This window comes from Heterodontus francisci, unplaced genomic scaffold (assembly GCF_036365525.1).
Source record: "Heterodontus francisci isolate sHetFra1 unplaced genomic scaffold, sHetFra1.hap1 HAP1_SCAFFOLD_360, whole genome shotgun sequence".
In the NCBI taxonomy this organism is placed as follows: Eukaryota; Metazoa; Chordata; class Chondrichthyes; order Heterodontiformes; family Heterodontidae; genus Heterodontus; species Heterodontus francisci.
In genome coordinates, this window is record NW_027140430.1 from 1,868,384 (window position 1) to 1,884,435 (window position 16,052).

The following is a 16,052-nucleotide window of genomic DNA, read 5'->3' on the forward strand; positions in this document are numbered from 1 at the left end:
CCTTCTACTTTTCTACCTCCTGTTACCAGCTTTACTTCCTTCCAATTTGATCCTTCCTCCCAATTTCAAAAGAAAACTGGATGGGTGCTTGAAGGAAGTGACCTTGCAGGGCTACGGGATTGAGTTGTGGAGTAAGACTGACTGAATTGCTCCACAGAGAACCAGCACGGTCTCGATGGGCCTAATGGAATCCTTCTATGTGGTAAGTGACTCTGACTCTATCACTGTCTATGACTGAATGTTGGATATCTCTCCCATTCCTGCCGGAAAGATCCGGATACATAAAATGTCAATGAAACTGTGACGTTAACAACCGCTGACAGCTCCGTCCTCACCCTGGTCTGAGGCTCTAGTTCTCGTTTCAGGAGGTGACACAGCTCTGTGACACATCCTTATTGAAACAGAGTCATCTCACATACTGCTCCAGGCTTAGATGTTGGTAGGAAAAGTGCTCTTGGAAAACCCGGAGTGGGTAGGGCAGAGCCCCCTCCTCCTCCTTCGTTACAGAGCTTCCTCTCTCTGCAGCTTCTGCTCCATTTGTTGGTGATGTTACAGAGCCAGAGACACTGTAACTACAGTCCCCATACCTCGTCCAGAGTTGGGGCACAAAATCCTCTGTCCTCCCTGAATTTTTGCAGCAGCTCACAACCCAACCTCCAGGAAACCATCCACAGCACCTTCCACTAACTTTACAAGAGCAGAAGTAAGTCAAAAGCCTATAACTTGCATGCCTGGTCCGTTTAAATAACACTAGAGGGGGTTCCTGCTGCTGCTGCTGAATGTATGTTCAGCTGAGAGTGACTAACACAGGGGTCAGTGAACATGTACAGACCAAGTTTCAAAGACGTACATCAAAGCTGTTGGAATGGTACATTGACATCCCATTCAAAACCATCCTCAAATAAACAACACGTACATGGAACGATTGACCTAGAGCCCTGCCCAGCGTGGGGCATTGTGCAGGCCACAGTAGAAGTGCCCATCTGCGCAAATCACACTAACAGCACATACATGGTGCTATTGACCGAGAGCCCTGCATCAAAGCTGCTGGAATAGCAGTTTGACATGACATTCCACAAAACCTCGTGCTACTGGTGCACACAATGTACACCCGGGCGAGAGTACTGCACAGCATGGGACAGTGTGCAGGCCACACCGGAAATGGCTGGGAGCTCAGCTCATACCCTTTTATAGATCCAGGTTTCCAAAATGTGGGCAACAGTGCTGCTATAAGAGCTGAAAATCACCACCAAGAAGAGGTAGAGAGGGAAGGAAATTCACTTTAAAAGGGGACATGGAAATAGACTTGATGGAAGATTTTCAAGAATATGGGAATGGACAGGGGAATGGGACTAATTGGATGGGTGAGGCCATGCAGGGATTCAAGCACAAGAATGAGAATATTAAAATTAAGGGTGTTGCCAGACCGGGAGCCAATGTAGATCAGTGAGCACAGTTGTGATGGGTGATCGGGATTTGGTGTGAGTTCGAACACAGGCAGCAGAGCTCTGGATGGGCTGTGGTTTATAGAAGTTTATAACTGGGAGGGTGACCAGGATACAATTGGAAAAATCAAGTGATTAAAGGCACAGATGAGGGTTTATGCAGCAGATGGGCTGAGGCAGAGGTTGTGATCGGTGATATTACAGAGGTGGTAATAGGCAGGGTTGGTGATGTAGGGAATATGGAGATGAATTCAGCTCAGGTATAAATAGAACACAGATGTTGTAAACAGCCTCGGATATTGGGCAGGGTGGGGTAGGTGATTCACAGATGGAGTTTGTGATGAAGACCAATGGCACTGGCTTCAGTCTTCCTAATATTTACATTACAGAAGAGTATTTCAGTGAAACAGGGTTTACAGATCACCTAGCGGGAAATAGAGACTTATCAGGAGCAAAGGCAGGACCCAAGATGAAAGATGAATTTACAAGAACTGTAATACAATTAGCAATGGGTTGACAGCTAATAGCTGGAGGTAGAGATTCACCAGCAACAGTAGCAGCAGCAAGAAGGGTAGAGTAAACTACAGGAGCAGTAATGCAATTTAACATGGTTTATAGAATTAATAGCTGTATCGAGAGACTTACCAGGGATGCCAACAATAGCCAGGATGGGATAGTAAATATATTGAATTATCTCAAGTGCATACAAAATCCGATCGTCTAATGAGTACCAAACCCAATATGTAGAAAGATAGTAAAGATCCGAGGATAAACTCCTGTCCATTGTTGTAACATTCCAATCTACTGTTCTCAGATTCTGATCCATTGTTGTAACATTCCAATCTATTGTTCTCAGATTCTGACCCATTGTTGTAACATTCCAATCTATTGTTCTCAGATTCTGATCCATTGTTGTAACATTCTGATCTATTGTTCTCAGATTCTGATCCATTGTTGTAACATTCCAATCTATTGTTCTCAGATTCTGATCCATTGTTGTAACATTCCAATCTATTGTTCTCAGATTCTGACCCATTATTGGAACATTCCAATCTACTGTTCTCAGATTCTGATCTATCCCTTCCCTCTCTCTGGAGCCACTGATCCTTGTCAGTGCCGAGTGTGATGTTCCCTTTGACGCTATGTGATAACACATTGAAAGAGTCCCTTATTAATAGAAAAGGAAAACCCTCCAATGACACAATTAGGGCCCATGGAGACTGACATTAATTGCAATTACTGAACAAATAGATTTAGTTAACCCTTTTCATTTCAACACTTTTTGTACCACAATCAACGATAACATTTGCCCAGCCTGAATGGGATGTATGAGGGAGGGAAAGGTGGGAATAGCAGATTCACAGGCCAGAATCTTCCAATACTCCTTGGATATGTGAGTGGTGGCAGAGGACTGGAGGGTTGTCAACGTTGCACCCTGATTAAAAAAGGAGAGGTGGAGTAAACTCTATATTTACTGTCACTGATGGGGACATTTCTGGAGTTCACATCCCAGGACAAACGTATTTGATGCTGGAGAAAAGAAAAAAAGCATGGACAACAAATGGCCAGCAGGAAGTATATGGTAAGACAAGTCATGTCTAGTAAATGTCAACAACAACAACTTATATTTATATAGTGCCTTTAATGTAATAAAACATCTCAAGATGCTTCACAGGAGCATTATGAAGCAACGTATGACACAGAGACACAACAGCAGATATGAGGTCAGATGACCAACAGCTTGGTCCAAGAGGAAGTTTTTATGTAGTATCTTAAGGGAGGAATGTGATGTAGCGTGGCAGTGACAGTGGGATACTGGCAATCTCACCAGAGGCGCAGGCTCATTCCCGGGGGACATGGGTTCAAATCCCACCATAGCAGATGGTGGAATTTAAAATTCAATTATGTAATGCATTCAATTGATGAATAAAAATCTGGAATTGAAATCTGGACTTAATAATGTTGCCATGAAGCCATCATCGATTTTTATAACAATCTATCTGGTCCATTAATGTCCTTTAGGGAAGGAGATTTACCATCCTTATCTGTTCTGGTCTCCATGTAACTCAATGTGGTTCACTTTTAACTGTCCTCTGAAATAGTCTAGCAAGCCAATCAGTGTCAAGAATAATTATGGATGGACAATAAAGATGTAGGAATGGTATTCCAGAGATTTTCATAAGGGTCGTTAACTAGTCCAGGACATAACTCTGGACACAGGTCTTTGTGTCTACATTCCTGGCAATGATAATGTAAAGCCACATGTCCACATATATAAACAAATGTTGTTTATAAACTGTCTAGGACATAACTCTGGACACAGGTATTTGTGCCTACATTCCTGGCAATGATAATGTGAAGCCTCACGTCCACATATATAAACAAATGTTGTTTATAAACTGTCATCTTTTTGATTGGTTACTCTATGGTTCAAACATGAGAATTACAAGAAAGAATGAGACAGCACTCAAAGTTTAAATTAAACACCAATGACTGTACTAGATTCAGTAGGAATACTACTAGTTAACAATTATACAAAATACCCATTCACAATGTACCGGTGAACAAAACACCCATTAGTCACAAACATGTTGCAAAGAGTCATGCATACATGATAACCCAGTGAGCATTTCCCTCCCTGCTAATCGTTCTGTCGCTGACCAAGCTCCTCGACCTTATCACAGAATCACTATTTTCAATGATTTTTACACCTTTCATATCAAGGTGGGTTGAATGTTTCACTGACAAGATCACACTGTCCTATCAAAATCCACCGTAGGCTACAGTTGTCCAATGAGATGTCTAATTCTTTGTTCAGACTATGAGATGAGATACTGCCTTGCTGGTGAGCATGTGTTTACATTTCCTTCAGTAATTTCATCACCCCTTGTGGATGTTACAGATGCATTAGGATTGTTATCAGAACAAAAAATAGCAGATTTCATTCATGGTCACAGACACATTTTGAACCACAGGACAATTAAACAATGCAAATCCCTTACATTCCTGACGTCTTACAAACTGTTACTTCGAGAATTTCTAGTTTATTTGCATTTCAAAACAAGACATTGTAAAGGAATTCACAGAGTTAAGGCAGCTGGAATCTGGAGGCCCCTCCCCTCCCCCCCCCCCCCACCCCCCACTGAACGACAATGACAATGACTTAAACCAGGCTCAAAGTACCATCATGGAAGGGTAGTTAGTTAATGACTGACCAATCAAATGAACAGAAATGGCCTTTTACCTAATATGGAACAGAACCAAGCTGGGAAATGTGTATAAATTAAGAGCTTGTAAGACCCCAAAAGGGCACATCATCATCAAGAAGAAGGCAGAAGATAGACTCCAATGAAGAGACAAGGTTCCAAAGTTAACCGGAGGTTGAGCACCGGGTGTTCCATTGTGAACACAACTGCTGACCACTTCCCTTTGCTCAATATTACCATGTTCTGCTTATTGTGCAGAACTTCATTCAGTCTGTGAAGCTTGTGAAAACAGCCTTGTATCCATGTAGTTTGATAGCTAGTCTGAGCTGCTAGTCCCTTTTAGATCTGATCTCCCAACATAGACTGTCATTGTAATTGACCTAAGTCTGACAATTACATTAAATCAAACCCCAGATCCTACAAGTGGTGCTGAAACCCGGGACTTTGACTACAATGCAAACCGAGGCAGTTGTAGCAAAGTTTTGCAAACATAGGAATATTCGTTTGACCAGTGAAAACTCTTGCAGGGATAATCTCTTTTGAGGGGCAGACGATTATACTGACCCAGTGATGTCTCTTTAAATACACAGTATGTCACAAAAAGACAATGGGAAGAAGGGTCTCTGGGAAACATATGAGGAAGAGTTAAGCACTAAGTGTAATATGGACAATATCCAGTCCCTGTTCGGAGACTGTCGATGGAAGCATGAACACGTTCCTTTTAAAATATAGTGAAGTTTATCCAGGCACACGTCTTGGCTAAACATCAGAAGGGTGAAAAGGCTTTAAATCTGACTCCATATCCAGCATCACACAGTGCACAGTGCGATGAGGAAGTGATACAGTCACAGGTGAGAGAAATGGTAGCTCAAAGTGAACAGACCCAGCAGCAGCAGCAGACACAGCTACATGAGTTACACAATAAGCTAGTGTACTTTACTGTCACTATACAACAACAGACACTTAATGCAGGACAGGCTTGTGCAGTTCAGCAGCAGTTAGAGTTAGCAGAGAAACATACTGTCACTGTCACACAGGATAATGTCCAGTTGACCCAGCAGTTAGAGGATTCTAGAGGTGTCCTTAGGGAGTTACAGGAGTGACCCCACCGGAAGACAGAGCATGCACAGTGCAGGTCCAACTTTCAGTGATTGCAAACCCAGAGGGAAAGCAGCTCCCAGGCGGGTGTAGCAGCCGTCACAAAAAGCAGAGTATAACACAGGTGGTACTAAAACGGAGCAGGAGGCCTCGGAGGGGGACAATGTTGGAGCGGGAGATCGTTTACCAATCTGTCCCGTTAAGGTAACCTCCTTGACAGGCTGTCCCGTTAATGTGGTGACAACACCGAATGGAACAGTCTGTTACTCTCAATCCCACCAAGACACCTGTGAGGTTGAGATATAAAAGGAAAGGAAATCTTTCGGAGCAACAGTAAGGTTGAAACAATGTCTGAAGAGAACAGGAGGAAAAGCTTGTGTTTGAGTAAGTGGGTCTGTTTTTGTATTTGAAGTTTCCTGTTTGATTTCTTTGTCTGTCTCAACCAGTGTCTATTACGGTCAGTTACGTCTGGTCCTGCATGCTGTCTGAAAGTAGTTGGTTGTTTAACATGTGTGTATAGTTATATTTTAAATTGGTGTGAGTGGGGAGGACAAAAGTTTTGATAACGTGGATGTTGGAGTGTTAAATAGCAATTGCTTTCTGCTGGGAAGGAGACAGAGAGAAAGAGAGACAGAGAGAGACAGAGAGAGAGAGTGAGAGAGAGAGAGAGTGAGAGAGAGAATGAGTGAGAGAGAGAGACAGAGAGAGAGAGGGGGAGAGAGTGAGAGAGGGAGTGAGTGAGTCAGAGAGAGAGAGAGAGAGAGAGGTGTTCCTCCAGGGGGGATAATGAGTAATGACACTCAGGGACAGAGGAAATGTGAGCTCTGGTACTTTGATTGTTCCTGTAGGTAAAAATCTTGAAAACCCTCTTTCCACCTCCTGCCGCTATGGGTGTGGATGACACGGACTGAAGTCCCTTTCTTTAACAGGGATCTATTCAGAATCTGGCACACTTGAGGCCTTCCAACATCGGTGGGTACCGCAGGGGCTGGGATGCATCAGTAATGCCGAGAATGACATTTTAATTTGAGTTTTTGGTTTCTTTATCTGTTTTTAATAAAATTAATTCAAAATTCAAATAAAGGGGGCCTGGGGAATAAAGTCGCCCTCGACAAAAAAACAAAACGGGCCTGAGGGTCAGATCGAGAGTAAATCTCCCTCCACACTGTTGAGGGTGTGGAGGTATAAACATAGACGTCTCGTGAGACTGAGGTCTCTGAAACTCCTCACCTCTCCCGGAATAAGAGGAGGAGGCATCCCTCCACAGAAGATTGCCGAGAGGAACAGGGTCAGTCTCCTGGCGGGTCCTCGGACTCCCCGCACTACCAGCACCATTGGGGCTCGAGCCTTGAGTCACAGCTTTCTATCCCATAAAATGGAGTGGGGACAGAAGCCTCTGTACCTTTTGCAACACCCGAGGTGGGGGTGGGGGAGTGGTGAAGGGCCCCTCTCCTGATGGGGGAGCCTGTGGATCCACCAGGAGAAATCATTCCATCTCCCACTGGGTCCGGTGTCCTGGGTGGGGCTGAGATCTGTGAGGGTCAACGCTCTCGGCGCCTGTTGCTGTCATCCAGGATGGATCTGACTCGGAGGTTGATTTGAATAATGTTAACAGTGCTCTGTCTGCTGGTACTGTGCCGCTGGCAGGGTGGGAGATGGCCTCCTCTCTCTACCTCGGGTCCCGCTCCAGCTGGATTTCCAGAGTCAAGAAACAACTGCCTCCCCCGAGGCTGATCACAAGCCCGGGCACCAAGGGGGAGAGGGTGTCCTCAACCACAGGCACTCATATTCCCAGTTTCCCCGGAGGAATATAGGAATGACTCCTCCACCACCGATCCTGGGGATGTGATCATGAGGGAGGTGAGACTCGCTGGCGTGGCCGGGATGTCCACACCACATTGTGTGGTGGGTGTGTCGGCCACTGGCGTTGACGGCCCGGAGGAGGATGGAGTCTCGGTGAGGGGCACGGAGGACGACCTTGAATCCATTGCCAGTGAGGCGGTGGACTCCCTCCCGCCTCCTACCGAGTCTCCTCTCATCCCCATTGCCGAACTCCGGGACTTCCTTGCTGCTTGCAGGGATTGTCACAATAAAGTTCAGCTGCCCCTTGACCAGTGGTTGAAGCTGGCGCTGATCATCAGATCTGTCCGTCTTGCCCACAAGGATGGTTGTAAATGTGCAGACATGAAAAAGGTCGTGCGATGCCCGATCAAAGTGTTCCCCTCTGGGTTGCTGGGGGAGTTTAAGGCGATGAGCAGTTCCACTCTCTCCTCACAGTAAGATATTGGTGACAGGATGGTGGTATTTTTGACATGAAGATATCCATAGCCAGCCTCAACATCAACAGCAGCAGGGCGTCTCTCAGCGGTTTTCACAATCTCAGAATCCTCAGGGAAGGGAGATATGTAATGAGTTTTATGCAGAAAACCCACACCGTTCCGGGAGATGAAGCCACCTGGCTCCTGGAGCGACAGGGTGACTTGATGGATTAGCTCGCTCGACTTTGTCGACGCCTGGTGGAATCTCAATTCCGATTCCAGTGCTTTCATCAGGATTACTTAGGAGCAGGCTTCCGAATCGACAGCCTCTACATTTCACATCTCGGTGGCCTCCATGTGGCTGGTGCAGTGCTGGGACCACCAGCTGGTGAGGGCGGAGTTCACTCCGCTTGTCACGGGGGCAGGGTCAATGTACTGGCACTTTAACAACTGGCTGCTGGAGGACGAGTGATTCCGGGACTCGTTACGTCGATACACGGCCGCCTGGAGAAGGAAGCAGAGGGGCTTCCCCTCCTTGAGGCTATGGTGGGATGTGGGCAAGACTCACATTCACGCCTTCTGTCAGGAGTACGTGAAGGGATCGACCAAGAGGTGGGAATCCGAGATCGGGCACCTAGAGAGGGAGGTACTTGACTTGGAGTCCTGTGTCGGTCAAGCCGTCGCGGAGCCTGCCTTGTGGCAGGCATGCAAAGAGAAGGACGTGCGGAGGGACCTGCAGCTCATAGGGTCCCAAGGAGTGCACGTGAGGTCGCGGATCCAGATCCGGGAAGATTTGGACCGCGCCACACCCTTCTTCTACACACTGGAAAAGTGGTGGGGGGTCGGTAAGCAGCTCATCGAGCTCCTGGCCGACGATGGATCCTCCATTATGGATCCAGAGGGAATGGAACTTTTGGTACGAACCTATTACAGTGCGTTGTTCTCTCTGGACTCGTCCAGCGAGGAGACGGGCAGAGTTCTATGGGAGGACCTGCTGAATGTCAGCCTGGAGAACGCCGAAGGATTGGGGGCTCTGCTCGCATTGGTGGAGCTGTTCGGATCAGTCCACCAGTTCTCGAAGGGTAAATCACCGGGGCTGTACGGGCTGACCGTGGAGCTCCGCAGGGCGTTCTGGGATGCCCTCGGGGACGACTGCGCCTGTGTCCTGGGGAAAGCCTGGCAACCAGGAGATGCCCCTCACGTGGCACAGGGTGGTTGTTGACCTGTTGCTGAAGAGGGATGATCTCTGCTTGCTTAAGAAATGGCGTCCAGCCTCCCTCCTCAGCACGGATTGGAAGATCTACCCCGTCCAGGAATTCCCAGAGAAACACACCTCCAGAGACACTGTAACTACAGTTCCCATACCTCGTCCGGAGTTGGGTCACCAAATCCACTCGTCTTACTGACAGTCTGTGGCAGCTCACAACACAACCTCCGGAAAACCATCCACAGCACCGCCACTAACTTTACTATCGCAGAAGTAAGTCAAAAGCTCCTCACCTGCAAGTTGGATGCCTGGTCCTTTTAAATAACACTAGAACAAAGAATAATACAGCACAGGAAAAGGCCATTCGGCCCTGCAAGCCTGCGCTGATCTTGATGCCTGTCTAAACTAAAACATTCTGCACTTCCGGGGACCGTATCCCTCTATTCCCATCCTATTCATGTATTTGTCAAGATGCCTCTTAAATGTTGCTATTGTACCTGCTTCCACCACCTCCCCCGTCAGCAAGTTCCAGGCACTCACCACCCTCTGTGTAATTAACTTGCCTCGCACATCCCCTCTGTACTTTGCCCCTCGCACCTTAAACCTATGTCCCCTAGTAACTGACTCCTCCACCCTGGGAAAAAGCTTCTGACTATCCACTCTGTCCATGCCACTCTTAACTTTGTAAACATCTGTCATATCGCCCCTCCACCTCCATCATTCCAGTGAAAACAATCCAAGTTTATCCAACCTCTCCTCATAGCTAATACCTTATAGACCAAGCAACATCCTGGTTAACCTCCTCTGTACCTTCTCCAAAGCCTCCACATCCTTCTGGTAGCGTGGCGACCAGAATTGCAAGCACTGCTCCAAGTGTGGCCTAACGAAGGTTCTGTGGACCTGTACGCCAAGATCTCTCTGCCTGTCAATACTCCTAAGGGTTCTGCCATTTACTCTATACTTCCCACCTGTATTAGACCTTCCAAAATGCACCACCTCACATTTTTCCGAATTAAACTCCATCTGCCATTTCTCCGCCCAAGTCTCCAATCGATCTATATCCTGCTGTATCCTCTGACAATCCTCATCACTATCCGCAACTCCACCAACCATTGTGTCGTCCACAAAGTTACCATTCAGACCAGCTACATTTTCCTCCAAGTGATTTATACATACTACAAACATCAAAGGTCCCAGCAGTGATCCCTGCGGAACACCACTAGTCACATCCCTCCATTCAGAAAAGCACCCTTCCACTGCTACCCTCTGTCTTCTGTGACCGAGCCAATTCTGTATCCAACTTGCCAGCTCACCTCTGATCCCGTGTGACTTCACCTTTTGTATCGGTTTGCCATGAGGGACCTTGTCAAAGGCTTTACCGAAGTCCATGTCGACAACATCCACTGCCCTTCCTTCATCAATCATCTTTGTCACTTCCTCAAAAAACTCAGTCAAGTTTGTGAGACACGACCTACCCTTCACAAAACCATGCTTCCTCTCGCTAATAAGTTCACTTGTTTGCAAATGCGAATAAATCCTGTCCCGAAGAATCCTCTCTAATAATTTCCCTACCACTGATGTAAGGCTCACCGGCCTGTAATTTCCAGGAATTTCCTTGTTAGCCTTCGTAAACAGAAGAACAACATTGGCTATTATCCAGTCCTCTGGGACCTCACCAGGAGCCAATGAGGATACAAAGATTTCTGTCAAGGCCCCAGCAATTCCTCCCTCGCCTCCCGCAATATACTGGGATAGATTCCATCAGGTGCTGGGGACATATCTACCTTAATGTTTTTCAAGACTCCCAACACACCCTTTTTGATAACGACATGAACCAGACTATCTGCACTCCCTTCCCTAGACTCATCATCCATCAAGTCCTTCTCTTTGGTAAATACTGATGCAAAGTATTCATTTAGTACCTCGCCCATTTCCTCGTGCTGCTGAATGTATGTTCAGCTGAGATTGACTAACACAGTCGGTCAGTGGACATGCACAGACCAAGTTCAAATGACGTACATCAAAGCTGCTGGAATGGCTGATTGACCTCATATTCAGACACCATCTCACGCTAACAGCACATGCTCAGATTGTCTGGTCTAGAGACTGGCCCAGAAAGGGACACCGTGCTGACCATACTAGAGCCCTGTCCAGCATGGGACACCGTGCTGACCACACTAGAGTCCTGTCCAGCATGGGGCACTGTGCTGATCACGCTAGAAGTGGTCGGCTGTGTTGTTCACATCAATTTATGGATCCAGTTTCCATATCATCAGCACCAGTGGTGCAGTTGAACAGAAAATCGTGGGCGGGGAGATATATACAGGGAAATAAATTCACTTTTAAAGTTGAATTGAGAAAAGATTGAAGGAAAATTATTTGCAGGAATATGGGAATGGTCAGGGAAATGGGACTAATTGGAGAAGTGAGGCCATGGAGCGATGCAAACACAAGAATGAGAACATTAAAATTAAGGTGCTGCCAGACCGGGAGCCAATGTAGATCAGTGAGCACAGGGTTGATGGGTGATCGGGATTTGGTGTGAGTTAGGACTCAGTCAGCAGGGTTCTGGATGGGCTGTGGTTTATTGAGGTTTATAACAGGAAGGGTGACCAGGATAGAATTGGAAGAGTCAAGTCTGGATTTAACAAAGGCACAGATGAGGGTTATTCTGCAGATGGTCTGAGGCAGAGGTGGAGATGGGTGATATTACAGAGGTGGCAGGGTAGGATTGGTGATAGAGAGAATGTGGAGATGAACTCAGCTCAGTTATAAATATAACACAGAGGTTGTAAACAGTCTGGTTCAGTGTCAGACATTGGACAGGGTGGGGTATGTATTTCACCGATAGGGGATGGAGTTTGTGATGAAGACCAATGACACTGGCTTCAGTCTTCCCAAAATTTACATTACAGAACAGTATTTCAGTGAAACGTGGTTTACTGATCTCCTAGCTGGAAATAGAGACAGCAGCAGCGAAGATGAGAGAGTGGATGACAAGAACTATTATCCCATTACAATGGTTTCTAGAGCCAATAGCTGGAGATATTCACCAGAAATAACAGCAGCAGCAAGGAGGGCAGAGTAAATTACAGAAGCAGTAATGCAGTTAAACATGGTTTATAGAATTAATAGCTGTTTAGAGAGACTTACCAGGAACACCAACAATGGCGAGGATTGGATAGTAAATGTATTGAATGATCTTCAATACGAGATAGATCCGATGGTCTAATGGGTACCAATCATATGTAGAAAGATAGTAAAGATTGGAGGATAAACTTCTGTCCATTGTTGTAATATTCCAATCTATTGTTCTCAGATTCTGACCCATTGTTGTAACATTCCAATCTATTGTTCTCAGATTCTAATATATCCTCTCCCTCTCTATGGAGCCGCTGATCCTGTTAATGCCAGGGCTAATGCTCTCGCCCACTCTATGTGAAAGCACATTGAAAGGAGACCCTTATTAATAGAAAAGGGAAATTCTCCAGTGACACAATTAGGGTGCATGGTGACTGACATTAATTACAGTCACTGAACAAACAGGTTCAGTTAACCTCTTTCAATCCAGCACTTTTTGTAGCACAATAAAGTAGAACATTTACCCAGTCTGCATGGGATTTGTGAGGGTTACTGAGGGAAGGAATGGTGGAAATAGCAGACACTTTCCAGAATCGTTCAATCCTCCTTGGATAGGGGAGTGGTGCCAGAGACTGGAGGGTTGTAAATGTTACACCCTATTTAAAAAAGGAGAGATGGGGTAAACCCTGTAATTACTGACCAGCCAGAATAGTGTCACTACGAAGGAAATTTCTAGAGGTGATAACCCAGGATATAAATATTTTTTTGTTTGGAAAATCAGTGGATAGTAACTGGCAAGCAACCTGGATATGCGAATGACAAATGACGTCTGGCAATCTTCAACAGCAAGAGGATTTGAGTACAGGAGCAGGGATGTCTTGCTGCAATTATAAAGGGCCTTAGTGAGGCCACACCTGGAATATTGTGTGCAGTTTTGGTCTCCTTATCTGAGGAAGGATGCTCTTGCTATAGAGGGAGTGCAGTGGAGGTTTAGCAGACTGATTACTGGGATGGCGGGACTGACGTATGAGGGGAGATTGAGTTGGTTAGGATTATATTCGCTGGAGTTCAGAAGAGTGAGGGTGGATCTGATGGAAACCTACAAAATTCTAACAGGTCTTGACAGGGTAGATGCAGGGAGGATGTTCCCGATGGTGTGGGAGTCCAGAACCAGGGGTCATAGTCTAAGGATATGGGGTAATCCTTTCAGGACTGTAATGAGGAGATATTTCTTTACCCAGAGAGTGGTGAGCCTGTGCAATTCCCTACCACAGAAAGCAGTTGAGGCCAAAATATTGTATCTTTCCAAGTCGGAGTTAGATATAGTCGCCTTTAAACCTACTAAACCCCAGCTGATATAAGCCTAGCGTGTCCAGCCTAACCTCATAAGACAGCCCGCTCATTCCAGAAATTTGTTTAGTACACCTTCTCTGAACTGCTTCCGACACATTTATATCTTTCCTTAAATAAGGAGCCCAGTACTGTACACAACACTCCAGATGTGGTTTCATAAATGTCCTGTATAACTGAAACATAACCTGGCTACTTTTGTATTCAATTCCTCCTGCAATACATGATAACACTCGATTAGTTTCCTAATTACGTGTTGCACCTGTGTTATTCTGAGTTCTTTTTGCCTTCAGTCTGGTTCAGTAAATATACTGAGTCAGATGCGTAGGTAAAATCAATTACTTTATTTGCGCAGTCGCCAGCGGACTTCCTCTGAGAACAGCAGCACTGACTCCACCAGAGTCTGTCGGGTCCCCCCCCCCCCACCCAGAGTAAGTAAAGTTTGTGATACAGGTACTACTGTTTATACATTAAGATTCATGCTACACCTCCTTGTTTAACCAATCAGTGCGGTACAATTCAACTTCACCCACGTGGTGACATGCAGTACATCTGTTACTGAGGTTACAATACACTCCATTCTCAATACATACTTGTTACTAATAAAATATTGTTTTGTACCAGCAAGATAAAACAAAGCGGATAAGCAAGCTAATTAGCAAGAGCATAGCAATCATCAATAACCATGCTGGTCTCACTCCCTACATAGATCATGAGTCTGTCTCTACCCTGTGACAAGTAATTGCGGCGCATCCTGCTATCTCTATTAGGTGTACATTCCTGAGTGTTTCGTGCCGTCTGCAGCAACATCAAGTAGTGGCAGTTCACGAAGATAAGAGGGGCCTAGCACTCCTTATCACTCACACAGGGATGGACATCATTTGATTCATATGAGTCCATCTACTTCAAACCACAGGGAGTCATACACTCAGGCCATAAAAAAACAGATGTCCTTGTAATTACCAGTGTCGGCTAGTCTTTACTGTCTCACACACTCTGCCTTTACTTTTAACTATTTCATTGTGGTTTCTGCCACATAAAATCAAAGCTCAGCAAAGCTACTATTCCTAACTTGGCTATATTTCCCGTTAAGCATAGTGCCATGCCTTTCTGCTCACTTCCACATCTGCATAATAACCTTATACAATTCGTGCACTATGACATCCAGTTCCTCTGCATCTTCCAGCTCTGCAATCTCTCACCATTCAGATAATATGCTTCTTTTTTTATTCTACCTGCCAAAATGGGCAATTCCACATTTTATCACATTATACTACATTTTCTAGATCTTTGCCAACTTACCCAACCTATCTATATCCCTTTGTAGACCACTTATGTCCTCTTCACAACTTACTTTCCCACCTGTCTTTGTGTCATCAGCAAATTTAGCAACCATACCTTCGGACCCTTCATCCAAGTCATTTAGTTAAGTTGTAAAATGTTAGGTCCCCAGCACTGATCCATGTGGCACACCACTCGTTACATCTGACCAAACCGGAAATGACCCATTTTTTCCTACTCTCTGTTACCTGTTAGGTAGCAAATCTTCTATCCATACCGAAATGTTACCCCCTACAGCATCAGTTTTTATTTTCCGCAATAATGTTTGATGTGGCACCTTAGCAAATGCCTTCTGGAAATCTAAATACAGTAAACCTACCGGCTCCCCTTTACTTCTTCAAAGAACTCCAATAAATTGGTTAAACATGACGTCCCTTTCACAAAACTATGTTGACTCTACCTGATCACCTTCAATTTTCTACCATCCTTAATAATAGCTTCGAACATCTGATCCATTAACAGAAAGCCTTTCTCGCATGTCACAGGTCGTATGTCTACTATGTCTATTCTGATGCTGTGCTGTATTTGAGCTATCACTCCTCAATAAACTGCTAGTTACCCTTATACCTCATTTTAGTTAATCTCTGACCCTGGATCAGATCTTACAGTGGTGCAGGAGAGGGAACAGAGTTCATGTCAAAGTCCTACCTCCCTTTTATATGATCCTGCATAATGGACAGGGACTACTGGGCAGTAATGTGCTCAAAGGTTATCAGCAGTAATTGATTATCACTATATTTGTATATTTTAGAACATTAAACCATACCCCTACTCTGGTGTCCATTGCATCCTCAATATTCATGATTAAAATATCAGAGGAGTGTGAACCAGACACCTCTGATCACCCTGAGGTACAGGCGATTCTCGAGTCGGTGCTGAGTGTATTCACAACCCATAAAGATGACTGTGGAAACATGAGCAGACCTGAAGAAATTAACTGACCATTGCATGCTCGATGAAGCAGTATTCTTACCGAGCTGAGATTATATCATATATTCCAGACACTATCAGGTCATTGTTATACCAGGGTGTAATTCACAAAGACACATTCATTGCTAACTGCCCG